This window comes from Triticum aestivum, chromosome 7A (assembly GCF_018294505.1).
Source record: "Triticum aestivum cultivar Chinese Spring chromosome 7A, IWGSC CS RefSeq v2.1, whole genome shotgun sequence".
In the NCBI taxonomy this organism is placed as follows: domain Eukaryota; kingdom Viridiplantae; phylum Streptophyta; class Magnoliopsida; order Poales; family Poaceae; genus Triticum; species Triticum aestivum.
In genome coordinates this window covers 561,863,499-561,872,692 of record NC_057812.1, presented here as the reverse complement: position 1 = coordinate 561,872,692, position 9,194 = coordinate 561,863,499, and positions in this window count along the sequence as shown.

Genomic DNA, 9,194 nt, shown 5'->3' with positions numbered 1-9,194 from the left:
TTCATACTAGAATAACACCTTAAGACACAAATCAACCAAAACCCTAATGTCACCTAGATACTCCAATGTCACCTCAAGTATCCGTGGGTATGATTATACGATATGCATCACACAATCTTAGATTCATCTATTCAGCCAACACATAGAACCTCAAAGAGTGCCACAAAGTTTCTATCAGAGCGTCAAGACAAAAACGTGTGCCAACCCCTATGCATAGGTTCATGGGCGGAACCCGCAAGTTGATCACCAAAACATACATCAAGTGAATCACTTGATATCCCATTGTCACCACAGATATGCACGGCAAGACATACATCAAGTGTTCTCAAATCTTTAAAGACTCAATCTGATAAGATAACTTCAAAGGGGAAACTCAATCCATTACAAGAGAGTAGAGGGGGGAGAAAACATCATAAGATCCAACTATAATAGCAAAGCTCGCGATACATCAAGATCGTACCACCTCAAGAACACGAGAGAGAGAGAGAGAGAGCAAGATCAAACACATAGCTACTGGTACATACCCTCAGCCCTGAGGGAGAACTACTCCCTCCTCGTCATGGAGAGCACCGGGATGATAAAGATGGCCACCGGAGAGGGATTGCCCCCTCCGGCAGGGTGCCGAAACGGGTCTAGATTGGTTTTTGGTGGCTACGGAGGCTTCTGGCGGCGGAACTCCTGATCTATTGTGCTCCCTGATCGTTTTAGGGTATATGGAGATATATAGGCGGAAGAAGTATGTCAGGGGGGCTACGAGGGGCCCACGAGGGTGGAGGGCGCGCCCCCCTGCATCGTGGCTTCCTTGTTGCTTCCCTTACGTGGACTCCAAGTCTCCCGGGTTGCTTTCCTTCCAAAAATAAGTTCCGTGAAGTTTCAGGTTAATTGGACTCTGTTTGATTTTCCTTTTCTGCGATACTCTAAAACAAGGAAAAAACAGAAACTGGCACTGGGCTCTGGGTTAATAGGTTAGTCCCAAAAATAATATAAAAGTGTATAATAAAGCCCATAAACATCCAAAATAGAGGATAATATAGCATGGAGCAATCAAAAATTATAGATACGTTGGAGACGTATCAGCATCCCCAAGCTTAATTCATGCTCGTCCTCGAGTAGGTAAATGATAAAAATAGAATTTTTGATGCGGAGTGGTACTTGGCATAATTTCAATGTAATTCTTCTTAATTGTGGCATGAATATTCAGATCCGAAAGATTCAAGATGAAAGTTCATATTGACATAGAAACAATAATACTTCAAGCATACTAACTAAGCAATCATGTCTTCTCAAAATAACATGGCCAAAGAAAGTTCATCCCTACAAAATCATATAGTTTAGTCATGCTCCATTTTCGTCACACAAGAATGCTCTCATCATGCACAACTCCGATGAAAAGCCAAGCAATTGTTTCATAATTTAGTAATCTCAAACCTATAAACTTTCACGCAATACATGAGCGCGAGCCATGGACATAGCACTACCGGTGGAATAGAATATGATTGTGGGGGTTATGTGGAGAAGACAAAAAGGGAGAAAGTCTCACATCAACGAGGCTAATCAATGGGCTATGGAGATGCCCATCGATTGATGTTAATGCAAGGAGTAGGGATTGCCATGCAACGGATGCACTAGAGCTATAAATGTATGAAAGCTCAACAAAAGAAACTAAGTGGGTGTGCATCCAACTTGCTTGCTCATGAAGACCTAGGGCACTTGAGGAGGCCCGTTGTTGGAATATACAAGCCAAGTTCTATAATGAAAAATTCCCACTAGTATATGAAAGTGACAAAACAAAAGACTCTCTATCATGAAGATTATGGTGCTACTTTGAAGCACAAGTGTGGAAAAAGGATAGTAGCATTGTCCCTTCTTTATTTATTTATTTTTTTATTTGGCCTTTTTTTGGCCTTTCTCTTTTTTTAGGAAAATGCTCTATGAATGATGGTCATCACACTTCTATTTACTTACAACTCAAGAATTACAACTTGATACTTAGAACAAGATATGACTCTATATGATTGCCTCCAGCGGTGTACCGGGATATGTAATGAACCAAGAGTGACATGTATGAAAGAATTATGAACGGTGGCTTTGCCACAAATACTATGCCAACTACATGATCATGCTAAGCAATATGACAATGATGAATGTGTAATGATAAACGGAATGGTGGAAAGTTGTATGGCAATATATCTCGGAATGGCTATGGAAATACCATAATAGGTAGGTATGGTGGCTGTTTTGAGGAAGATATAAGGAGGTTTATGTGTGAAAGAGGATATCATATCATGGGGTTTGGATGCATCGGCGAAGTTTGCACCAACTCTCAATGTGAGAAAGGGCAATGCATGGTACCGAAGAGGCTAGCAATGATGGAAGGGTGAGAGTGCGTATAATCCATGGACTCAACATTAGTCATAAAGAACTCACATACTTATTGCAAAAATCTACAAGTCATCAAAAACCAAGCACTACGCGCATGCTCCTAGGGGGATGATTGGTAGGAAAAGACCATCGCTTGTCCCCGACCGCCACTCATAAGGAAGACAATCAAATAACACCTCATGTTTCAAATTTGTTACACAACGTTTACCATATTTGCATCCTACAGGACTTGCAAACTTCAACACAAGTATTCCTCAAATTCACAACTACTCAACTAGCACGACTTTGATATTATTACCTCCATATCTCAAAACAATCATCAAGCATCAAACTTCTCTTAGTATTCAACATACTCATAAGAAAGTTTTTACTATTCTTGGATGCCTAGAATATTAGGATTATTTAAGAAAATTACCATGCTATTTAAGAATCTCAAAATAATATACGTGAAGCATGAGAGTTCATCTATTTCTTCAAAATAAAACTACCACCATGCCTAAAAGATATAAGTGAAGCACTAGAGCAAACGACAAACTACTCTGAATGATAAAAGTGAAGATCAATGAGTAGTCGAATAATTATGCAACTATGTGAAGAATATCTAACATTTAATAATTTTGAGATCTTGGTATTTTATTCAAACAGCATGCAAAACATTAGTAAGTAAAATGACGCTCCAAGCAAAACACATATCATGTGGCGAATAAAAATATAGCTCCAAGTAAAGTTACCGATGAACGAAGACGAAAGAGGGGATGCCTTCCGGGGCATCCCCAAGATTAGGCTTTTGGTTGTCCTTGAATATTACCTTGGGGTACCTTGGGAATCCCCAAGCTTAGGCTCTTGCCACTCCTTATTCCATATTCCATCGAATCTTTACCCAAAACTTGAAAACTTCACAACACAAAACTTAACAGAAAACTCGTAAGCTCCGTTAGTATAAGAAAATAAATCACCACTTAGGTACTGTTGTGAACTCATTCTAAATTCATATTGGTGTAATATCTACTGTATTCCAACTTATCTATGGTCCATACCCTCCGATACTACTCATAGATTCATCAAAATAAGCGAACAACACATCGAAAACAGAATCTGTCAAAAACAGAACATTCTGTAGTAATCTGGATCAAACGTATACTTATGGAACTCATAAAATTATCAAATAAATTTCTTGACGTGAGGAATTTATCTATTAATCATCTTCAAAAATAATTAACTAAATATCACTCTCCAATAAAAAATGGCAGCAATTCTCGTGAGCGCTAAAGTTTCTGTTTTTTTACAGCATGATCGCAAAGACTTTCCCCGAGTCTTCCCAAAGGTTCTACTTGGCACAAACACTAACTAAAAGCATAAAACCACATATAAACAGAGGCTAGATGAATTAGTTATTACTAAACAGGATCAAAAAGTAAGGAACAAAAATAAAGTTGGGTTGCCTCCCAACAAGCGCTATCGTTTAACGCCCCTAGCTAGGCATGATGATTTCAATGATGCTCACATAAAAGATAAGATTTGTAACATAAAGAGAGAATCATGAAGAATATGACTAGAACATTTAAGACTAACCCACTTCCTATGCATAGGGATTTTGTGAGCAAACAACTTGTGGGAACAAGAATCAACTTGCATAGGAAGCCAAACAAGCATAACTTCAAAACTTTAAGCACATAGAGAGGAAACTTGATATTGTTGCAATTCCTACAAGCATATGTTCCTCCCTCATAATAATTTTCAGTAGCATCATGAATGAATTCAACAATATAACCAGAACCTAAAGCATTCTTTTCATGATCTACAAGCATATAAATTTTATTACTCTCCACACAAGAAAAATTCTTCTCATGAATAATAGTGGGAGAAAACTCAACAAAATAATTATCATGTGAGGCATAATCCAATTGAAAACTAAAATCATGATGACAAGTTTCATGGTTATCATTATTCTTTATAGAATACAAGTCATCACAATAATCATCAGATAGCAATTTTGTTCTCATAATCAATTGGAACCTCTTCCGAAATAGTGGATTCATCACAAAATAAAGTCATGACCTCTCCAAATCCACTTTCATCAATATAATCATCATCAATAGGAGGCATGCTTTCATCATAATAAATTTGCTCATCAAGACTTGGGGGACAGAAAATATCATCTTCATCAAACATAGCTTCCCCAAGCTTGTGGCTTTGCATATCATTAGCATCATGGATATTCAAGGAATTCATACTAACAACATTGCAATCATGCTCATCATTCAAAGATTTAGTGCCAAACATTTTAATGCATTCTTCTTCTAACACTTTGGCACTATTTTCCTTTCCATCATACTCACGAAAGATATTAAAAAGATGAAGCGTATGAGGCAAACTCAATTCCATATTTTTATAGTTTTCTTTTATAAACTAAACTAGTGATAAAACAAGAAACTAAAATACTCGATTGCAGGATCTAAAGATATACCTTCAATCACTCACCTCCCTGGCAACGGCGCCAGAAAAGAGCTTGATGTCTACTACACAACCTTCTTCTTGTAGACGTTGTTGGGCCTCCAAGTGCAAAGGTTTGTAGGGCAGTAGCAAATTTCCCTCAAGTGGATGACCTAAGGTTTATCAATCCGTAGGAGGCATAGGATGAAGATGGTCTCTCTCAAGCAACCCTGCAACCAAATAACAAAGAGTCTCGTGTGTCCCCAACACACCCAATACAATGGTAAATTGTATAGGTGCACTAGTTCGGCAAAGAGATGATGATACAAGTGGTATATGGATGGTAGATAAAGGTTTTTGTAATATGAAAATATAAAAACAGCAAGGTAACTAATGATAAAAGTGAGCACAAACGGCATTGCAATGCTAGGAAACAAGGCCTAGGGTTCATACTTTCACTAGTGCAAGTTCTCTCAACAATAATAACATAATTGGATCACATAACTATCCCTCAACATGCAACAAAGAGTCACTCCAAAGTCACTAATAGCGGAGAATAAACGAAGAGATTATGGTAGGGTACGAAACCACCTCAAAGTTATTCTTTCCAATCAATACGTTGGGCTATTCCTATAAGTGTCACAAACAGCCCTAGAGTTCATACTAGAATAACACCTTAAGACACAAATCAACAAAAACCCTAACGTCACCTAGATACTCCAATGTCACCTCAAGTATCCGTGGGTATGATTATACGATATGCATCACACAATCTCAGATTCATCTATTCAGCCAACACATAGAACCTCAAAAAATTGTCCCAAAGTTTCTACCGGAGAGTCAAGACGAAAATGTGTGCCAACCCCTATGCATAGGTTCATGGGCGGAACCCGCAAGTTGATCACCAAAACATACATCAAGTGAATCACGTGATATCCCATTGTCACCACAGATACGCACGGCAAGACATACATCAAGTGTTCTCAAATATTTAAAGACTCAATCCAATAAGATAACTTCAAAGGGGAAACTCAATCCATTACAAGAGAGTAGAGGGGGGAGAAAACATCATAAGATCCAACTATAATAGCAAAGCTTGTGATACATCAAGATCGTACCACCTCAAGAACACGAGAGAGAGAGAGAGAGAGAGAGATCAAACACATAGCTACTGGTACATACCCTCAGCCCCGAGGGAGAACTACTCCCTCCTCGTCATGGAGAGCACCTGGATGATGAAGATGGCCATCGTAGAGGGATTGCCCCCTCCGGTAGGGTGCCGGAACGGGTCTAGATTGGTTTTCGGTGGCTACAGAGGCTTCTGGCGGCGGAACTCCTGATGTATTGTGCTCCCTGATCGTTTTAGGGTATATGGAGATATATAGGTGGAAGAAGTATGTCAGGGGGGCCATGAGGGGCCCACGAGGGTGGAGGGCGCGCCCAGGGGGGTGGGCGCGCCCCCTGGCTCGTGGCTTCCTTGTTGCTTCCCTTACATGGACTCCAAGTCTCCCGGGTTGCTTTCCTTCCAAAAATAAGTTCCGTGAAGTTTCAGGTCAATTGGACTCCATTTGATTTTCCTTTTCTGCGATACTCTAAAACAAGGAAAAAACAGAAACTAGCACTGGGCTCTGGGTTAATAGGTTAGTCTCAAAAATAATATAAAAGTGTATAATAAAGCCCATAAACATCCAAAACAGAGGATAATATAGCATGGAGCAATCAAAAATTATGGATACGTTGGGGACGTATCAAGGATGCAACAATGAATCGGGTAGATCACCGGCGGCGACCAGGCAAAGTTAGCCAGGTTGAAGGAGATCATTACTTGGTTTGACAATGAGTGGGAGATTTCGAGGACGGTGAGAGCCATGTGGCAATGTATGCGAAAGAGCGAGATGGCGGTGATGTACTCCTCGGCGGTAGTCACGCCGCAGTCCTTCGAGTTCATCGAGTATCTCCTCTGGGCAATGGAGCAGACAGATTCGCCCAAGGCGAAAGTCAGATGAAGGTGGTGGGCATACAGGTCGAAGGGCGAGCATCCAAAGGATAACGAATCAATCGAGTAAGGTGTGCCATTCGTGTGGGTGCAGAGCCAGCCGGGGCCATAGGAGTATTCGTTCTCCCACCGCAAGAGGAGGTCGGATGGCGCGACGTCGCTTCCCTGCCATTCTCCATGGTTCCCTCGACGCTCGCCTCGTTTCAATGGCGACGGTAGGGTTTAAGGTAAGCTTCGCACTAACCTAATCTTCCATCTACCCATGCTTACAATCAGTGTGACAGCTAATGAAAATCATGCTTACAATCAGTCTCCGAGTACTACACCAATCACCCTAAAATAGCTCTGGACCTTTGGGTCAAAGTTGTGACACTGTGTACAAATAAAGAAAAATAGATTGGTGCTTCTTTCAGAAAAGAGTACTCCCTAGAAAACTGCCAATATAAGCTACTAGTATTTGGTTAGAGGATTTGCTACCGAGAAAGATCCATCCACAGAGAGCGCCACACATCCCACTGGTGGTGGTGGATGCCAATGCGTGCATGGAGCATGGTTGGTGTCGGTAATTTTTACTGGGCACACCTTGCACTCTTCATATATGTCGGTTCCATCCGTACATTTGTGTAGTTCCACCAAAATGTAGTTGAATAACCCTATTTGCACAGATAATGAAAAAGTGTGATTACATTATAGTGGCACTAGTTGATGAAACATACACTAATAAATAGAAGAAAATAGTGTGATAGTATCATAGTATGCCATGCTGAAAGGGCGAGATGGGCCCTGCGACGCCTCATGAGGTAGGCCTCATACTGGAAATCAACCCAAGTCTCCCCGATACACCTTCTGCCAGTGATGAACATTAGTGTACAGCAGTAGTACAAGGAGGGGCCTTGAGACATTCCAATCTCTATTTTTGTGCAAATCAACTAAAATTAAGCACCCCTGTTTGCAGAAACGATTAAACATTAACAATGGGACTAGTTGATGAAACATATACTAACAAAGAGAAGCACTTTCTTTATCTACATTGGAAATGAAATGATATAGAGGACACTCGCTCTATTTTAACTATATTATTACTTCATTTTATCAGTGGCACTAGGGTCGAGCAGGTGGCAAACAAGGTGTACCGTGCGTTGCAAGGATGGAGGCCGGGGGTGCTTAGACTGGGATGCTGAAGTTGGCTCTTTCAGTCCCTATCTCCCCCCCTGATGTTTCTGTGGTAGCATTTGGGTTGTAATCCAAACTTGGTCGAGCTGGTGTTGCGTCCCCCTACTTGCCTAGCTTATGTGGCGAACTTGTCTCCTGCTAGTACTCATCTCGTTCTAGTAGTAGTTTCATAATTGCCCGTTTACACTGAGATGTTGTCGGATAATGGTTCTCTATGGTTGGGTTTCTTTAATGAAATCGGAGGAAACCCGCTCTTTCGATATATAAAAAAATTAGTGGCACTACCGGTGCCAAAACATTGCCTCAAATTAATACTGCCACTAGATTAAGGTGCAAAATAATAACATTACTGCTTTATCATGGCAGTGCCAAAACAGTAGCACAAGAGCAGACTCAACATGTAGGATCTTTGGCAAATGGTCAGACCAAAAAGGAACATACCTCGTGATGGGAACCATATCTGCAGTCAATGCCATCGTAGAAGGGATGACACCAGTCACCAACATGGATGATTCAATTCATGGGACCTTTTGGTGTAGTTCACCTAAAATGGAGCAATGTCCCATGAGCTAGCAGCTTCTTCATTTTTTTAAGGAAAGGGCTCCAGCCCCGGTTCCATTTCCATCAGAAAACGAAACCCACAGAGCTTCTTCTTCATTAGTTGCAATAAAATTGAGCAACATCAAGGCTGGTTGTGAAGCTCCTGGAATGTTCAACTATAATTTGGATATCATTTGTGCAGTTCAACTAAGATCAAGCGTGAAATGTATATCTCTGTTTGCACAAAAAAGGAGGAAAGGAGGGTGACTAACAAGTGATAAAACATACATCAAATGAAAAGAAGCATGTTCCTTATCTGAATGGCAATCCTACAAGGACAGTAGCAATTCCTAAAGCAGCAGCATTGCTAGATATTAGTGTGGGCATTAGGATTAACTACGACAACCGTTAAATACGACATTACTTTAATGGTGCCATTGCTTCATTTTACCAGCAACATTACATTAACAGCTGCTACAGAGTTGGTATTTGGGCACAGGAGAGTAGGTGGACTAGGACAGTTGCATTTCTAATGAAAAGAAGCAACTTATCTTAATGGGAATTTAGCAGGACATGAAAAAAGTGCCATTGATTCATATTACTGGAGAAATTACATTGTAAACAACATTGGTTTAACTTGTCCTTACTTTTAACAGTACGACTGCTACAT